Source organism: Lissotriton helveticus, chromosome 4_1 (genome assembly GCF_964261635.1).
Source record: "Lissotriton helveticus chromosome 4_1, aLisHel1.1, whole genome shotgun sequence".
NCBI lineage: Eukaryota > Metazoa > Chordata > Amphibia > Caudata > Salamandridae > Lissotriton > Lissotriton helveticus.
The window spans coordinates 677,312,486-677,332,842 of NC_136063.1; positions in this window are offsets into that span (position 1 = coordinate 677,312,486).

Consider the following 20,357-nt stretch of genomic DNA (forward strand, 5'->3'; position numbering starts at 1 on the left):
TGTCAGAGGAAGAAAAGAGAAGTCAGGAGAATGGCACGCCGTAATGCCCGAAACAGGGATCAGGATAGTGGAAACGTTTTAGCGGCCCTAAAAAGAGAATACAATATGTTAACTAGGAGGGTAAAAAGAGAATTCAAAGAAGGTTGTTGGTTAAAGCTTCTCGAAAAAAAAGAATCTACACCATTTCTGGAAATTAGTGCATTCAGTAACAGACCACCAGCCAGGGCTAATGAATTGTGTAGTGGAAGAAGCTGCTTGGGAGGAATACTTACAGGACTTGTATAGACCAGGGACAGATCGGGATGAGAACCTGTACACAGACTGGAGCGGTCTGGTAGCAGATATGAAGCTCGATTTTGCAGTCACAGAGGTTAAAAAAAATGATAAAGGGCTTGAACCTTACAAGAGCGGCAGGTCCAGATAACATCCCGGCACAGATAATTAAAACACAAACAGACTGGTGGGTCGAATTCTTTGCAAATATGTTCCAAATTATTCTAGACACTGGGAGACTCCCCGATACCTGGAAAGGGGTGATAATACGGCCCATACTTAAGAAAGGGGATATGCACAGTCCAAAAAATTATAGACTAATTAATCTACTTGACATTGGGGAGAAGATTTTCGCTAAAATAGTGCTAGGCAAGTAAAAAAACTGGGTAAAAGTGAACCTAATTTTCCCTGTGGAACAGGGGGGATTTAAGGAAGGGCACTCCACGGTGGACCACTGCTATGTCGATAGAACAAAGGGGAAATATGTTCTGTTGTTTTGTCGACTTCCGGGCAGCTTTCGACTCGGTGGACCGTGGGAAACTTTGGGAGTGTATGATTAAATACGATATCCCAGCCTACCTACTAGAAATACTAAAAGAACTACATAGAGGGAACTGGGCCCAAGTAATACAGGACACCCAGGGGTCACTCACAAGAAAAATAGAGATAGGTAACGGGCTAAGGCAGGGCTGTGTCTTGGCCCCCCTTCTCTTTTCAATCTTTTTAGCAGACCTGCCAGCAGTATTGGAGGTGGAAAAAAGCGCTAGTCCCAGAATGAGTGGAAGAAAAATCTCATGCTTGCTATATGCAGATAATTTAGTCATCACCGACCAGACAGAGCTAGGGTTACAGAGGAAATTAAATGCGTTCTATGAATACTGTAGAGTAAATTGCTCATAGTGAATATGGAAAAAACAAAGGTCATGTGCTTTGGGAAAAGGTTAAAGAGCTTCGGTTGGTATCTAGATAAAACCAAATTAGAAATAGTAAAATAATATAAATATCTGGGTCTATGGTTCTAATCCTCTTTAAAATGGGACAAACATGTGGAAAATCAAAATGCAAAAGCTTCTCCCTCCATATGCCGTTTGAAAACATTTAACAAGAATTATTGAGATATGTCACATAAACCCTTGCTGAAAGCTTTTACAGCCATGGTCTCCCCTCTCCCCCCAAGTATTGTATGGTGCAGAGGTGCTCTTCTTTAGTGGCAAAGGGGTTTGGGAGCGGGAGGAAGGTAAGGCTTTAAAAATGCTTGTGTCCTTGCCTAAGTCAGCAATGTTACAGGCAATCAGACTTGAAACAGGAATGATAGGGTGGAATACCTAGGCCAAAATGGCGGTGGCAAGATTTTGGAAACGCCAGTCCCAAGGGGATGCACAAAAGGTCTCACATTGATGCAGCGAGGAAATCCGACATAGTAGCCTAAAATGGGCATCTGAGGCAAAAAAGAAAATAAAGGAGTTAATTTGTTGCCTAAAAGTGGGGGTAACTCAAAATTCCTTAGAGGTAGACTTTACAAAAAGTGCACTTAGAGCACAAGGAAGGGAGCATTCCAGAATACATGACCTAGGTCACTTAAGAAATAAAAAATTGGTCCAAAACATGATAGAAGCATGGGAAGCAGATGCAGGGTACCCTTATCTAGAAGCCCTACCGAATTATGGATGCAGGTGGGATATCTTAAAAATAAGAATTGGCATCATCCCCTGGCGATGGGAGGGGAGAGTTATGGCAGAAATGATGCACCCTGATGGTATATGCAAGTGCGGATAGGGGACTAAGTGTGAAATAATACACAAATTACTTGATTGCCTTACGTGTGTGTGGAAGTGAGGAAATGGTTTCTGCAACCTCTATTCATTAAATATGACATAAGATTGAGAGCCCACGCAATTAATATACTGTTAAGAATGGAAGATCTAGAAATAGCATTTGCACTTGGTTACTACCTGAAAGGGGTTAGTCAACTGGCTAGGGAAAAGCTAATGGATGCACAGTGAGGAATTCCCCTATACACTATATCTAGTAAAAGTCGTAGGGTAAAAGAGGTGAAGCAAGGTCAAATGGTCTTAATATTTTATGGAAAATGAATAACACAGAAGGTAAAGAACGTGTTATTATCTTAAAAGTTTTATAAGGTTCTGCTTTTTTAGAATGTATAGAAGTTGTTTTTATATTTTAAGTTTTTTTTAAAAATATTGATAGAATTGATTTTTGTATAGAAGTAGCTAGGTGGAGTGTTTAGAAGAAACTGTTAGCTTTTAAAAGTTGTGTATTGTCCTGCTATTAATTGGTTTTGTAGAGTGTTTTGAATTTTATTCGATTTTGTTTAAAGACCAAGGTCTAAATAAACAGAGTTCTTCTCTCTCAAAAAACAGAGGTGCTGAAAAAGGCCTTGTTACAAAGTCATCCTGTGCCCCCAACTTTTTGCTGACTGGTACTGGTGGTAATTGACTGACTAACCATGCCCGGAGCCAGTGCTATGCTGAAGGACAGTTAGAATACAGTGAAAACACCTACATACACCAGAGAAGACTATGGGTTGGGGTACCCCTGTGATTGGCATGACCTCCCCTGTAAGGCCCTAGTACATAATAGGGCAGGGGGATTAAAACTACCTCTAACTCAGTGGTGCCAAAAGAGGCAAGAGAAGTGCAGAAAGAACAAGTGAAGTGCAGGAAGTGGCAAGCTAGGTGCAGAAAGAGTCAAGAAAGGTACAGAAAGAGGCAGGAGGGATACAGAAAGGGGCAAGAGAAGTTCAGAAAGAAGAAACAGAGGTACAGAAAGAGGCAAAAGTGTTGCATAAAGAGGGAAGAGAGTATAGAAAGAGGCAAGAGAGTTGCACAAAGAGGGAAGAGGGGTAAGGAAAAAGCAGGAGGAGTACAGAAAGAAGCAACAGAGGTGCCGAAAGAGGCAAGAGAGGTACATAAAGATGCAAGTGAAGTATAGAAAGAGACAACAGAGGTGCAGAAAGATGCAAGAGAGGTGTAGAAACAAGCAAGATAAGTGCAGAAAGAGGCAAGAAAATTACTGAAAGAAGCAAAAGAGGTTTAGAAAGAAAAGAGAAGTGAAGAAGGAGGCAATTGAGGTGCAGAACGAAGCAAGAGCAGTGCATAAAGAACCAACAAAGGAGCGTAAACTAGGCAAGAAGGGTGCAGAAAGAGGTAGAAGAGGTGCACAAAGAGGCAAGTGAGGTACAGAAAGAGTGAGGAGGAGTGCAGAAAGAGCAAGAGAAGTGCAGAAAGAGGCAACAGAGGTACAGAAAGAGGCACAAAAAAGGTACAGAACCAGACAGTAAAGGTGCAGAAAGAGGGAAACGTGGTGCAGATAGAGGCAAGAGAGGTGCAGAAAGAGAAAAGGGGGGTACAGAAAGAGGCAAAAGATCTACAGAAAAAAGCAACAGGTGTGCTAAAAGAGGCAAGTAAGGTGCAGAAAGGGGCAAGAGATCTACAGAAAAAAGGTAACAGGGGTGCTGAAAAAGGCAAGTGAAGTGCAGAAGAAGAAAGAGAGGTGCTGAAAGAAGGACGAGAAGTGCAAAAAGAGGCACAGCGCAGAAAGAACCAACAGAGGTGCAAAAAGAGGCAAGAGGGATGCAGAAAATGATGGGAGATGTGCATAAAGGAGCAAGAGAGGTATAGAAAGAGGCAGGACGGGGGCAGTAAGAAAGAAGAGAAGTACAGAAAGAAACAACAGATGTGCTGAAAGAAACAAGAGAGATGCAGAAACAGGCAGGAACGGTGCAGAAAGAAGCAAAAGTGGTACAGAAAGAGGCAGGAGGGGTGCAGAAACAAGGAAGAGAAGTGCAGAAAGAGGAAAGCGAGGTGCAGTAAGAAGCAAAAGCAATGCAGAAAGATCCAACAGAGGTGCTGCAAGAGGCGTGAAGAGTGTAGAAATGGCAAGAGAGGTACAGAAAGAGGCAAAAGAAGTACAGAAAGAGGCAAGAGAGGTGCAAAAAGTGTCAAGAAAGGTGCAGAAACAGGGAACAGAGGTGCAGAAAGAGGCACAGAAATAGAAAAGGGGGTACAGAAAAAGGCAAGAAATATGCAGAAAGAAGCAGCAGGTACTGAAAGAGGCAAGTGAGGTGCAGAAAGAGGTAAGAGAAGTGCAGAAAGAAGCAAGTGAAGTGTAGAACAGGCAAGAGAGGTGCAGAAAGAGGCAAGGGAGGTACAGAAAGAGGCAGGAGGGATGCAGAAAGAATCACGTGTAGTGCAGAAAGAAGACACAGAGGTACGGAAAAATGCAAGAGTAGTGTAGAAAGAGGGAAGAGAGGTGTAGAAAGAGGCAAGAGAGTTGCACAAAGACGGAAGAGGGGTGCAGAAAGAGCAAGAGGGGTGCAGAAAGAAGCAGCAGAGGTGCCGAAAGAGGCAAGAGAGGCACAGAAAGATGCAAGTGAAGTGCATAAAGAGTCAACAGAGGTGCAGAAAGATGCAAGAGAGGTGTAGAAACAAGCAAAAGAAGTGCATAACGAGGCAAGAGAATGGCTGAAAGAAGCAAAAGAGGATTTGAAAGAACCAAGAGAAATGAATGAAGAGGCAATTGAGGTGCAGAAAGAAGCAAGAGAAGTGCTGAAAGAACCAGCCGAGGTGCAGAGGCAAGAGTGGTGTAGAAAGAGGTATTGAAGTTGCACAATGAGGCAAGAGAGGTACAAAAAGAGGTAGGAGGGGTGGAGAAAGAGGCAAGAGAGGAACAGAAAGAGGTAGGAGGGGTGCAGAAAGAAGGAAGAGAAGTGCAGAAAGAAGTAACAGAGGTGCTAAAAGAGGCGCAAAGGGTGCAGAAAGAGCAAGAGAAGTACAGAAAGAGGCAGTAGAGGTACAGAAAGAGGCAGGAAAGGTACAGAAACTGGCAGGAAAGGTACAGAAAGAGGAAAAAGTGGTGCAGATAGAGGCAAGAGAGGTGCAGAAAGAGAAAAGAGGGGTGCAGAAAGAGGCAGGAGATCTTAAGAAAAAAAGCAACAGAGGTGCTAAAAGAGGCAAGTGAGGTGCAGAAAGGGACAAGGATCTACAGAAAAAATTAACAGGGGTGCTGAAAGAGGCAAGTGAAGTGCAGAAAGAAGCAAGAGAGGTGCCGAAAGAAGGAAAAGAAGTGCAAAAAGAGGCAAGAGAATTGCTGAAAGAAGGAACAGAGCTGTAGAAAGAAGCAAGAGAAGTGAAGAAGGAGGCAAGTGAGGTGCAGAAATAAGCTAGAACAGCGGAGAAAGGACCAACAGAGGTGCAAAAAGAGGCAAGAGGGATGCAGAAAATGGTGGGAGATGTGCATAAAGGAGCAAGAGAGGTATAGAAAGAGTCAGGATGGGTACAGTAAGAAAGAAGAGAAGTACAGAAAGAAACAACAGATGCACTAAAAGAAACAAGAGAGGTGCAGAAACAGGCAGGAAAGGTGCAGAAAGAAGCAAAAGAGATACAGAAAGAGGCAGGAGGGGTGCAGAAAGAAGGAAGAGAAGTGCAGAAAGGCAAGAGAATTTCTGAAAGAAGCAACAGAGGTGTAGAAAGTAGCAAGAGAAGTGCAGAAAGAGGCAAGTGAGGTGCAGTAAGAAGCAAGAGCAATACAGAAAGATCCAACAGAGGTGCTAAAAGAGGAGTCAATAGTATAGAAATGACAAGAGAGGTACAGAAAGAGGCAAGAGAGGTGCAAAAAGTGTCATGAAAGGTGCAGAAACAGGGAACAGAGGTACAGAAAGAGGCACAGAAAGAGAAAAGGGGGTACAGAAAGAGGCAAGAAATATGCAGAAAAAAGCAACAGGTGCTGAAAGAGGCAAGTGAGGTGCAGAAAGAGGTAAGAGAAGTGCAGAAAGAAGCAAGAGAGGTACAGAAAGAGGCAGGAGGGATGCAGAAAGAAGCACGTGAAGTGCAGAAAGAAGGCACAGAGGTACAGAAAGAGGCAAGAGTAGTGTAGAAAAAGGGAAGAGATGTGTAGAAAGAGGCAAGAGAGTTGCACTAATACGGAAAAGGGGTGCAGAAAGAGCAGGAGGGGTGCAGAAAGAAGCGGCAGAGGTGCCGAAAGAGGCAAGAGAGGTACAGAAAGATGCAAGTGAAGTGCAGAAAGATGCAAGAGAGGTGTAGAAACAAGCAAAAGAGGTGCATAATGAGGCAAGATAATTGCTGAAAGAACCAGCAGAGGTGCTGAGGCAAGAGTGGTGCAGAAAGAGGTATTGAAGTTGCACAAAGAGGCAAGAGAGGTACAAAAAGAGGTAGGAGGGGTGGAGAAAGTGGCAAGAGAGGAACAGAAAGAGGCAGGAGGGGTGCAGAAAGAAGGAAGAGAAGTGCAGAAAGAAGTAACAGAGGTGCTAAAAGAGGCGCAAAGGGCGCAGAAAGAGCAAGAGAAGTACAGAAAGAGGCAGTAGAGGTACAGAAAGAGGCCGGAAAGGTACAGAAACTGGCAGGAAAGGTACAGAAAGAGGGAAAAGTGGTGCAGATAGAGGCAAGAGAGGTGCAGAAAGAGAAAAGAGGGGTGCAGAAAGAGGCAAGAGATCTTAAGAAAAAAGCAACAGAGGTGCTAAAAGAGGCAAGTGAGGTGCAGAAAGGGGCAAGAGATCTACAGAAAAAAGTAACAGGCGTGCTGAAAGAGGCAAGTGATGTGCAGAAAGAAGCAAGAAAGGTGCTGAAAGAAGGAAAAGAAGTGCAAAAAGAGGCAAGAGGATTGCTGAAACAAGCAACAGAGCTGTAGAAAGATGCAAGAGAAGTGAAGAAGGAGGCAAGTGAGGTGCAGAAATAAGCTAGACCAGCACAGAAAGAACCACAGGGGTGCAAAAAGAAGCAAGAGGGATGCAGAAAAAGGTGGGAGATGTGCATAAAGGAGCAAGAGAGGCATAGAAAGAGACAGGAGGGGTGCAGAAAGAAAGAAGAGAAGTACAGAAAGAAGCAACAGATGTGCTGAAAGAAACAAGAGAGGTGCAGAAACAGGCGGAAAAGGTGCAGAAAGAGGCAAGAGAGGTAGAGGAAGAGGCAGGAGGGCTGCAGTAAGAAGGAAGAGAAGTGCAGAAAGAGGCAAGAGAATTTCTGAAAGACGCAACAGAGGTGTAGAAAGAAGCAAGAGAAGTGCAGAAAGAGGCAAATGAGGTGCAGTAAGAAGCAAGAGCAATGCAGAAAGATCCAAAAGAGGTTCTGAAAGAGGCGTGTATAGTGCAGAATTAGCAAGAGAAGTGCAGAAAGAGGCTACAGAGGTACAGAAAGAGGCAAGAGAGTTCCAGAAACAGGCAGGAAAGGTGCAGAAACAGGGAGCAGAGGTGGGGAAAGAGTCAAAAGAGGCACAGAAAGAGAAAAAGGGGTGCAGAAAGAGGCAAGAGATCTGTAGAAAAAAGCAGCAGAGGTGCTGAAAGATTCAAGTGAGGTGCAGAAAAAAAGCAAGAGAGGTGTAGAATGAGGCAATAGAAGTGCAAAAAGAAGCAACAGAGGTGTAAAAAGTGGCAAGAGGGGTGCAGAAAGAGGAGAAGTGTAGAAAGAAGCAAAATAGGGGCTCAAAGAGGCAAGAGGGATGCAGAAAGAGGCAAGAGCAGTGCACAAAGAACAAAGAAAAGTACAAAAAGAAGCAACAGAGGTGCAGAAGGAGCCACGAGGGGTTCAGAAAGAAGGAAGAGAAGTGAAGAAAGAAGCAACAGAGGTGCTGAAAGAGGCAAGAAGGGTGCAGAAAGAAGCAACTGGAGAAGTGTGGCTCACTGGTTAGAGGAGGCAGACCCTGATGCAGAGGTCAGACCCGGGACCAGGGTTCAATTCCCGACGCGGCAGGGTCTTGAGCTCAAAATGTCCACGGACTCGATAATTCTCGCCTCGGTGCCTACTCGAATCATGGGTTCACACTCTGCAACTCTGGGCAATGGCTTGCTTAATCTCCCCTTCGGCCTCACTGTGATGGGATGCCTGGTCTTCACCTTGGGGATGCCCAGTAGGGGTTATCTCGCAGGGAAAGCCAGGACGGGTTCCCAAAGCAAGCGCTAAGAGACCTGTCGGTGATTTGGTGCTATATAAATCGAAATTAACATAACATAACAACTGATATACAGAAAGAGGCAAGAGTGTTGCGGAAAGAGGTAAGAGAGGTTAGAAAGAGGCAATAGAGTTGCACAAAGAGGGATGCAGAAAAGGGTAGGAGGGGAAGCCCGAAGAAGCAACAGAGGTGCCAAAACAGGCAAGAGATATGTAGAAAGAAGCAAGCAAAGTGCAGAAAGAGGCAACAGAGGTGCAGAAAGACGCAAGAGAGGTGCAAAAATAAGCAAGAAGAGGCAAGAAAATTGCTAAAAGAAGCACAGAGTTTTAGAAAGAAGCAAGAGAAGTGTAAAACAGAGGCAAGTGAGGTGCAAAAAGAAGCTAGAGCAGTGCAGAAAGAATCAAAAGAGGTGCAAAAAGAGGCAAGAGGGGTGTGTCGTGTAGTTCCTATATTACCAATACAAGATCTGCGCGTTCTTGATAACATAAACTGAGGGCTTGTTGGCAGACTGACTCTGAGCACCCCCACCGAGAATGTTAGCCTATCTATTTTAGCTAGCTCACAGTGCCACTAGAATCTCCTCTTATTGGGGAGAGAATAGCTTCTGGCAACCTTAGAACATGACAACAATGAGAACCAAGATTGTGGAAACAATATACTACATTTCGCTCAGTCACTCGTGCTCACTTATTTGGTCAGATGAAACAGTCGGGCATGTTACAATAAGAATTTATTGCAGTTGTTCTTCTAGTGTTAAATAGAAGTGCTGCAACAACCGTCAGACAGTAGTAGATATATATCATTAGCAGTACAGTGAATATAAAAGGAATATACAAAGTTAATACAGATTTAACATCTTGCAATTATCATGAATAAATACATGAATATAAAATGCATGATGAAATAAACAGCCTTCTCCTCTGGTGCCTATCTAGATGTACCTAAGTAGGTTCAGTGACTAAATATCGAGGGACATAATATAGAATGCCCAAAATATCGACTCCAAAATATCAAAGTACAGAATATAGAATCCCTTTCTAAAAACAGGTAAGTACTAAAATATTGACTCCAAAATATAGATGGTTAAAATAAAGTTAATAAAAATATTGAATTTTTTAAATGTATTAAAAATAATATAAAAGTAATTAATTATTAAAAACCATTAAATAAAACATACTTAAAATAATGTAAAAAAGCTTAAAATGTAAAAAATAATTAATGTCAGGTAAAAATAAGTAGAGATTTTGTTGGACAGTGAGAGGGTAAAAATTACTATTCCCACTCCAGTGAGTGCAACAGAAGGAAAAAAGTTGGATAGCGTAAGAGTAAAAATTACTATTCCCACTCTAGTGAGTGCAACAGTAGGGAAAACGTTAGATAGCGTAGGGGTAGAAATTACTATTCCCACTCCAGTGAGTGCAACAGTAGGGAAAATGTTGGATAGCGTAGGGGTAACAATTACTATTGCCACTCCAAAGAGTACAAAAGTAGTGAAAGCGTTGGACAGCGGGAGGGTAAAAATTACTATTCCCACTCCGGAGATTGCAACAGTAGGGAAAGCGTTGGATAGCGGGAGGGTAAAAATTACTATTCTCACTCCAGAGAGTGCAACAGTATGGAAAACGTTGGATAGCATAGGGGTATAAATAACTATTTCCACTCCTGAGAGTGCAACTGTAGGGAAAGTAATGATTTAATTTTAAAATAGGATTAAATTAATTATCAATACCAATAAAAAATTAATTAAAAATAATTACCTAAAAATTAATTACCAATTAATAAAAAATTAATTACCAATTAATACAAATTAATTACTAATTAATATTAATTATCAATTAATTATCAATATATATAAATACAATTAATCAATTAATAAAAAATAATTACCAATTAATAAAAATGTATTACCAATTGATAACCAATTAATTACCAATTAATTATCAAGCAATTAATTATCAATACATATAAATAAAAATACATATTTACTTTATTACAATTAAATTACATCCCACCCTATTCCCCTATAAACCCACAACCCGCTCCAAATAATAACTAATACAATTAACATAATTATCAATTAATCAATTAATAAAAATGAATTACCAATTAAAAGAAATATTTTAAAATGTATTACGAATTAATACAAATTAATTACCAATTAATAAATAATTATCAATCAATTAATTATTAATACATATAAATTAAAATGAATATTTAATTTACTACAATTAAATTACTTCCCACCCTATTCCCCTATAAACTCACAACCCGCTACAGAATTAAATTACACAAAATTTAAATGACATAACATTCATTACTTTAAAAAAATGTAACATACATTACAAAAAATAATACATAATTTTAAAACTCCTGTCTGCCACTCGATCGACCGAACCACCAGGCACGGATCTCAAACACTCCCAAAGAAATTGCGATTTACAACGCAATGTTGCTGGATAGAGCAGTGAATTTAATAATAAATAGTCCACAAAATCAAACAGGCAGAATGCCTGCCGTGATGCATTTCACTAGACACAGCGAGCTTGGTTACATGATGCGTTTCCTTTCCGGGAACTCATTTAAAAACTACAAAAGTGCACAATTGTCTGTAGAAACAAGCTCACCCTGTTCATCTGCATAAACAACAGACTACATTATATGTCAGTCAGTTTAGTTTCTCTATAAATTATATGCAAATTCAAATGTGCTAATGATTTGATCTAAAATATGTTCTGTTCAAATTGTAACATCAAAATATCGCGCAATAAGGACATTCCACACTTACTTCATTGATAGCATAAAAGGTCACTTTTATTTTGGGACCGTCAAAAACAGAAATCCGTAATTTAGCATTTATCATTATATGGATAAAACTTTTGTATATTACCCCAACACATTTCCCCATGCTGACTTAAAAACACCAATTCCCCAACAATTCATCATTTGCAAGATCCCCAAACTGTAAAAATCCAAACCAATAATTTTCTCTCCAAATGTTTCCTTTTTACCATTTTCCACCTACCCTCCTCCCACCCCCAGAGGGAAAGGATAAGTCCGTTCTACACATCCTATCCCCCCCAAAAGAACACCACCCAGGAAAACCAACGAGTTTTCCGCCCCCCCAAATAAGAAAATGTAAATGTTTTAATTGACTTTGTTAGTACACCATAACTCAACACCCCAGAAACGAGCCAACCAATCACGCAACTCCATGAGGTAATAAGCCTGTCCCATTTGAGACAAATGTACTCCATCCTGTCTGAACAAGTGCAGCTCTTTGCCAGAAATAAGTTAGTGAACTAAAACATGAATTCCCATTGCAGTGCAATAAATTTTCATGGCTCTATTCACCTTCCGGCGATCTCTCTCCACTGCTGAATGCGTGCGAGCCCCCCTCCATTGCTGTTGATATATAAATTCTGTCCATAAAACAGCCGTACCTACCCACTTGTCTTTAATCACAGCTAAGTCTAGTTGCATCTGATGAATGAGTGAGAGACCTGAAAGCTCAACGAGATCATTCTCCCCCAAATGTAATATTAACAGATCTGGAACTCCCCACTCAGTAGCCAATTTAGACAATAAAGGAAAAAGATCTCTCCACTTCATTCCCCCAACCCCTTTCCACAGTACTTCATGGTCTTTAGAGGAATTTCTTAGCTCCTTATCGAATACTGATAATAGGATCGTGAAGGGGGACTTTAATACCTGTTTCGAGCCCCTTGGTACGGACGATGGGAAGCTCTCTGAGGTTGAAGATTCCATGTGGGGGATCCCCCAGTTGGAGCTTCCCCCAGTTAAAAAATGGATGCAAGCGGCCATGTACATGAAGGTGTTGTGTTTAGACAAGGGTTTGCGGGCGGACAATGGTAGAACCAAGTCTGACAGGCTAGGGGCAATGACTTTTGATAATGGCCGATCGAAGTCACGTATAGACTATATACTGGTTAACTTGGGGTTGTGGTCAACAATAGAGGATATGATGGTAACATTCAGATTAGAGAGTGACCATAACCCCCTAGTCCTGTCCTTGACTGACACTAGTTTTATTGACTCTCCCATGGCTGAAGTCCCTGTAGTTCAGGGCAAAGTCTTATTAGCCAACGATGAACGTAGAGTGCGATGGCCAAAAATCCTCCTGAATGAGGGTCTATTGTCTTCTATTAGGCACTTGCTAATTTGTACTGTGGATAACCTGAATAACTTTGAGTCCCAGGAGGAGTTAAATGATAACATCACCGGTATACATAATGTCTTATTTTCTGAGCTTAAAAGCTTCTTTGTCAAAAGTATTCCACAGAACTCCAAAAGCAAAGAACTGAGATCTAGTACATGGTATGACAAAGGTTGTAGGCAGGCACAACAAGCTTTGCTCATAGCTATTAAATCCAGACTACCAGCTGCCATCCGCAAATGTAGGGCTTTATACAAAAATGCCCAACAGTATGCCAAGAGAAGCTGGGATGAGGATCACTGGAGGGGGCTTCTCCAGGCTTGCAATGGGCGCAATATGACACAGTTTTGGCATCTTCTGAAATGGGGTAACCACTCCATGGATAATGTTCCTTCATCCTTCGGGGAACCGCAGCAGTGGGTTTCTTATTTCGAAAATCAATTTAGAATTAAGTTTAGGCCAATTGTTGCAATTCCGCCGTTTTTGCAGGCTAAACCACTGATTTTTACTCCTAGTGAAGTGAAAGCTGTTCTAATGAACATCCCAAATAGCAAAGCTCCAGGGCCCGACTGTATTCCAGCTGACCTTATTAAACATGAACAAGATGTCTGGGTTCCTTATTTGACCATGCTGGCAAATGCCCTTGCAAGTGGAGCAACGGTTCCCGATTCTTGGCTAGGGGCAGAGATTTTGCCTATCTATAAGAAGGGCGATCGCTCTGCCCCGGCCAATTATCGGCCAATCAGCCTTATCGATGCGATACAAAAGATTGTGGCCCGATTACTTCTGGGACTTATCCAGGGCTGGATGGCTGAATCTGAGATATTAACTCCATTACAGGCAGGCTTTCGGCCCCATATCAGCACATTAGACCAAGCATTCAGGGTTATGCTCCTGTATTGGAAAGAGGTCTTGCTTGTGGGTGGCAAGCTTTATGCGGCCTTTGTAGACCTGCGGTCCGCATTCGACTTAGTCCCAAGAACTAAGCTGTGGGAAGTTCTATTGGGGTTAGGTATGCCGGAAGAAATGGTGGCACTTCTTATCAATTTACATAAGTGTACATATGCTAAAGTCTGTTGGGGGAAACCTGGGGAGGTTACTGATAGATTTGAGGTCTCTAAAGAAGTAAGACAGGGGTGTGTGTTGGCCCCTACTTTGTTCTCCCTATTTATTAATGGGGTTATCAATTATTTTTCCAATTGTCCGACCGATGCACCCACTCTTGCGGGCCAGAAAGTCCCTCTTCTCATGTTCGCGGACGATACACTTTTAATAACGAAGACGCGGCAGGGGCTTCAGCTTGCACTGTCTCGCTTTGAGCTATTTTGCCGTGATCATGAGTTGGAAGTCAACGTGGGGAAAACAAAGTTTATGGTCCTACGTTCTACTAAACCCGTTAAAGCTAAGGTTACAATGGGTGGGGTTACTCTTGATCAGACTGCTGTGTTCACTTACTTAGGGGTTACCTTTTGTGAAAACATGAGTTGGAAACCACAGATAGATCTTTTATCCCTCAAGCACGCCCAACTAGGTGATGCCCTGTTGAGGGAACACAGAAACTCCCTAACTAAACCTTTGGCTCCATATATGAAAATGTATGGTTCCAAGATTTTACCGGCAATTATGTATGGAGCAGAAATTTGGGGTTTTAGTGATATGATCCAACTTAGAGTTGCACAGAACAAATTCTTAAGATCTGCAATTGGGTTACCACAATCTTCACCTCGTATCCCCTTTTTATATGACCTAGGCTGCAACCCTGTTGAGGATATGGTAAGGTTTAGACCACTGGCGTTTTGGCGACGTATGTGGTCGACACCGGAACTGTCCATGTATGCTAGGGCTAAGTAAAAAATCTACCCGGTTCATCTAGGATTTCTTGGCTGAGTGAAATCAAGGTTTCATTGTTTGATATGGGGCTGGGGTCCCTTTGGGATGACCCTGCCTCCGTTGTATTCCCGTCCAAGAAACTCTTCAAGTATCGGTATTGGAGCAGGGTCCAAGAAAAGAGATATTTATCTGCTCTGGGTGGGACTAAGACTGCATTGTTTCTGGACATTAAGGACGTTCCGGTCTATGAGGATTATTGGGACATCATTACAAAGCCATTAGATCGTAAATTATACCATCAGTTAAGGGTGGGCCCGCTCCCGCTCCGAGGGCTAACGTGCTCTTGGACCCCACCTACTACTGACAAATGTCCTGTTTGTTCAGATATGGTGGAAACAGTAGATCACCTTCTCTTTTGCTGTCCCTTGTATTCAATTGTTCTATGGGGACCAGATCAGCCCTAACTGCTTGTAGAATTTTGAGATCGGATACCACGGAGTGTATTGTTGTAGGGGTATCTAAATTTATCAGCTGGGCTTGGTCTCTTCGACTTCGGCATTTGAGGTCTTAACTTATTCTGTCTACACTGTGCTACTATGATAATCTGAATGTTGTGTATTTTTACCACTCCCCATGCACCCTTCTTTTTAATCTATACATGAAATGTAACAGTCGTATGTCTTTTGTATCTATATTCAATACTCTTTTAATAGGTTCTTAGAATGTGTTGGATTTATGTATTTTATGGTGGTAGTTTAATGATGATATGCTTTATATGCTGTCTTTTATGATGTAAATCGAAATAAAGACTTTTCTGACTGACTGACTTTACTATGCAAACCCAAGGCTCTTCCACAGATTTGTTGTTCCGCAAAGACCGCTGACCATTTCACAAAGGAGTGTCCAACGATCCACGTCCTTTTTCTCCTTGGAAAGGAAAAAACTCGACCTAAGAATAGAAACCAAAATTAAACAGCATATATACAAAAATGTGAACTGCATTCAATGACGAACATATCTGTAACAACAATCAGATTTCCAACGACACAAATTTTGCAACTCCTCCTTCCCCCAACCCAATCTGGATGCCTCCGTGGCTGCTGCAATGCGAAAGGAGTGAGTCCTATATAGCATTGGATTTTCCCCAGCCAATGCTAACACTTTCCTCAACACAGCCAAGAATTGGAAACAGGTAATCTTAAACCCGTCTCCGAAATCCGAAAAGCACCAAAAAACAGCCATAACATGCACAGCCTAAACCTGACTAATTCCCAATCATTGTAGCAAACTTTGGGCAGCCAAACTGAAAGTTTTTGTAAAAGATCAAAAGTAATTGGTTCCCTTAACGTGTATGGATGAACCTTGCTTCTGCTGAAACCTTTCAGCATCCTACTTAACAAAACCCCAACCCGCAACTCCACCCCCAATAACATCTGACTATAAAAAGAAATACCTGAAAGTTTGCCTGAAATGGTTATGTGCGACAACCCTTTGTCCATCAGATACACGACAAAACATAACATAAACTGCTCATTACCAACTGCTGCACCCCCTTGATCTTCAGAAGAAGCATAAGATAAGAATTCGGACCACGCCTGACGATAACTACGTCTCGTTGACTGCGCAATGGAGTGCTCCACCAATTCAGCAATTCTCACTCACCAGGTCCCAGATGTTTGAAGGAATCTCCGTCTTGCAGCTGTCCGCCTTTGGCGCCAGCTCCCGGAATGCCTGCCAATTACAACGAGACAGAGCATCTGCTATGGAGTTATTTAGGCCTGAGATATGCTTCGCCTAAAACACAATGTTCAATTTCAGAGTTTGGAGCATAAAAGAACGTAATAAATGCAGAACCCTCACATCTCTAGCTCTCTGCCAGTTAACTAAGTTCACAACAGACATGTTGTCAATGTGAAAAAGTACACAGCGATTCTTGAAATCCTCACCCCACACCTGTAAGGCCACCAGTAGGGGAAAGAACTCCAAGAAGGCGATGCTACGTCCTTGTTGTAACCAATGTGCTGGCCATCGCTCAGCACACCACCGTCCTTCCCAAAAGAGCCCAAAGCCGTGAGCCCCCGCAGCATCCGAAAAAATTTGTATTTGCCACACAGTATCATCCTCAACAAAATTGATGGAGACACCATTGAAGTCTTCCAAAAAACGCAACCATATAACCAAATCATCTTTCACTGCTTTAGTCAAACGTACTCTATGGTGAGGAAGCGAAGCTCTTGACATGGAAAAACCAAGCCTTCTGCAGAACGTCCTACCTGGTCTCACCACTCTATAGGCAAAATTCAGATAGCCAAGCAGACGCTGCACCTGCCTGAGCTCCAGCTTCCGATGACATAGCACTTCCCTTAAAAAGGTCTTAATTTCAACCACCTTTTCACCCGGCAGACAAGCTATCATCCTCTCAGTGTCTATCTCAATGCCGAGGAATGTCAATTTGGTAGTTGGCCCTGCAGTTTTTTCCGGAGCCAATGGCACTCCAGATTCCTCAGCCAGACCTTTAAAACACGCCAAAACCTTTTCACACTGATCACAGTTAGCCTGGCCAATAAACAAAAAATCATCCAAATAATGGCACACTGCCGTATGCCCAGATTTTTTCACCAAACACCATTGAAGAAATGTACTGAATGTTTCAAAAAGCGAACAAGAGATGGAGCATCCCATTGGCAACACCCGATCAACATAAAAAGCATCCTCAAAAAACATTCCCAGCAATTCAAAATCCACCGGGTGGATGGGCAGCAGGCGGAAATCAAACTGAACATCACATTTGGCCATAAGCGCACCAGCTCCCGCCACACGAACCAAACGCAAAGCGTCATCCACTGAAGCATAAGAGACCACCGCATCTTCTTGAGCAATGAAGTCATTCACTGACTGACCTTCTGGCCTTGATAAGTGATGAATCAGGCGGAAGTCACCTTCTGCTTTCTTCGGAATCACTCCCAAAGGAGAGACCATCAAATTTGGAAGGGGACACCGAGGGAAAGGACCAGCTATTCTGCCCAACTGCACTTCCTTACTCAATTTCGCACGACCCACCTGAAATATTTCTTTTGCCGATTTCAAATTATCCGCACAGCGATGAGCCCGAGGGCCTTGGTAACCAATGCGAAAACCTAATTTAAAACCCCAAAACAGCTTAGAGGAGGCTTCCACATCCAGGTACTCATCCAAATACAGTAACATAGCCTGTAGCCTAACTGGGGTAGGCGCCTTTTGGGACAACAGATGCACCGGCCCCTCTGCCCCTCTGACCCCTCCCATGGTCCCCAAAGTGCTGGCTGGGAAAACACTGTGAAATTGGGTGTCTCCCCCCGCACTGCGAGCACCTGTGCTTGAATTTGCAGTATTGCCGGATACAGGAACCACGGTTAAAACTCCAACATGCTCCTGTTGCCGGCAATTGTGCTCTGCCAACCCCACCCGCCCCCGATGGAGCGGGACGCTGCAGAAAGGGCCAATAAGTGATGGGGAGGCCACTTGCTGTGTGAATGGTCGCTGATGTGTGGTGAACCGACATCCATTGAAGCCATAGCTCTTGGTCTACTTCCCCCCAAGCTTTGTCATTGTCAATACTTAACCTGGCCCTAAACTCCTCATCGTAGTTAAGCCAGGAGTACCCACCCACTTGCAAGTGTGCCCGTCTATTGATGTCAATGTATTTAAATAAAGCCACCGCCCGTTCCGGATGCCTTTCACAATACACACTCGCGTATATGAGAAAGGCAGCCGTCCAGTTTTCTATGGTCTTAGGTACTCTCGGGCGGCACGCCAGTTCCAACTCTTCTTCTTTCGAGCCCTCTTTGGACTGCAACTCTCTATGCAATAATCTAAAGACATCCACGAAGTCGTGGTTCCAAATTTTTTGTCGTGTCTTCTCCGATAGATGTGTGCCCAAAGGCATGGCCAAACCCATATATGGCAATTTTGTTCTACCTGGACCTGGAACCAAAATCTGCTTTGAATGCACCACAGTCGGCACTGAACTTGCATGACTTACAGACCCACAAATGTCTTGAGATCCTGAACCTAAATTTGAAATAGCTCTTGACACCACAGGAACATTTGCAAGGTCCGCAACACCACGCCTTTGAATGTCAACATTGCCGCTCATCACAGGCTGCTTGCACGCAGATCACCAATCATTCCTACCTGAAGGCAGTTGCGAAGCTCTGTGTTGAAATTCATTAGGTGGAGTTCTGGACTTTTTGGTTCCGTCCAGAGGTGTCAGGGATAACACCCGAAGACCCCGGAGTTCTACCTGCCTCGGTGCACAAACAAACAGAAACACGGGCTTCTCAATGGTGGCGTCAAAGACCAAAGGTTTATTACTGCAGGGACACAGAAGTCACAGAAACTACACTTGGCAGTATCTAGGAGCCTGTTCGATTTGTACAAAATGGGTTGCTCCTTAAATACTAAATTTTCTGCTTGGGGCAAATTCTTTACATGCTAGTACAGTTCTAAACATTCGTGTCCTAAACAATAAATATTTGGCATTTGCACAAGAATCATCTACAGTGTCTGATGTCAAAATATTAAGAACGAGGGGTTCCCACTATTCCATCATAATCTCATGTCAGCTTTTCATTCAAGAGCCGGACCGCCTCATTGTAAATTTCGTTACCTCCCCCTAATAAAGGCCCAGAAGGGAAGGAGCAGAGCCAGGTGCAGAAGATAGTAAAGTAGGATAAGAGATGTTTGTGGGTCGTAAATGGGCAAGGTTACCAGCTTCGGCCGCCTAATCATGATCAGGCCAACGGACACGAGAACCAGTATAGCAGGACTGGCCTCAGGCTGGGGAGGCAGCTCTTGCTGAGTCATGTTGCCACAGCGTTGCTTGCCTAAGGTGCACGTGTCACTAGCAAGGTGACTCGCCTGCTAAAGCCTATGTGTCCTTAATTGAAAGAGGTCATTGCGTGTCCATTGACTATGTGAGGGCAAGGAATACAAAATGTCTGCCGTAATCTAAGATGGATGCCATGGGTGGAACAGAAATATGTTTGTAACAGGAGTGCTCTTGCTCGTAACATAGCGAAAACACCGGGATATACTAAATGGATCATTTGCGGTTCACTGATACCAAAATTATGTATTTGCGACAATTTAAAAAACACGGGTTCAAATCGTCACGGAACCTCAGACCCTCCTTTTGCCCTTACATAGGCAATTACTCAGTCTATGTCAGAGTCTAACTCTATGCTCATTAGGTCAGTGACATGTTGTTGCATCATCATCTTATCTCGTACCTTCTCTTCAAATGCAGGTGGTTTTCTGAAACAGGTTGCAGCACAGAGACTACACAAAGCAGGACCACATTGGATAATAAAGCAGCACGAGAACAGAAATACTAGGATGACACCAATGACCATCAGAACCTTCCATCCCCACGCTGATACCAGAGTCCAAAACCACTCCATGAAGGACCAGTTTCCCTTGTCTACGTGTATAGAGTCGGAAATCTTGTGTAGCTTAGAGATCGCTTCATAGACAGTTGGAGCATTATTGGGAATAAAAACACAGCAGCTCGATTGGATCATTCTGCATACCCCACCTCGATCTGCAAGTATTACGTCTAGAACCATTCGGTTCTGTAACGTCATGAGACGATCTGCCTGAAGCTCAGCTGTTAAGTTACTAAGGGCCCCAACAGTTTCTGTAATAGTAGATTCAACTACCCGTGTTAGTTGACGTAGGTTTCTACTATTGGCCATAGGCCCCCAAAACGGAAGGAAACCTTTGAAGAAGTCTCCAGCTTCCTGACCAGCGGTATCTTCCTTGCTGAAGACACCTCTTGCTACTCTGGTCTTGTGATAATCTGAAGAAGCAGTGTATGTCGGAGGTAACAATCGAGCAATATAACATGAACCTGAGAAGTCAGCAGGCAGCCATGTATACGCTCTGTTTTGACAGATGAAGTTAGTACCCCTAGCAGTAAGGAAGGCAGGGGAGGAGTTAGACGGGAATACGTAAGTCTCAACGCACTCACTCCTCCCTAGCTGAGCTCTCAGATTTCTCCCATTTCCTTGCAAACAGACCTGACCTCGGTGAGGCACGACCCAGACTGAAGTGGAGCTTTTACGTTTGCTTTCTCCCAAACTAAGGCGGTACTCTGTAGAGTTCCAACTCAAATACA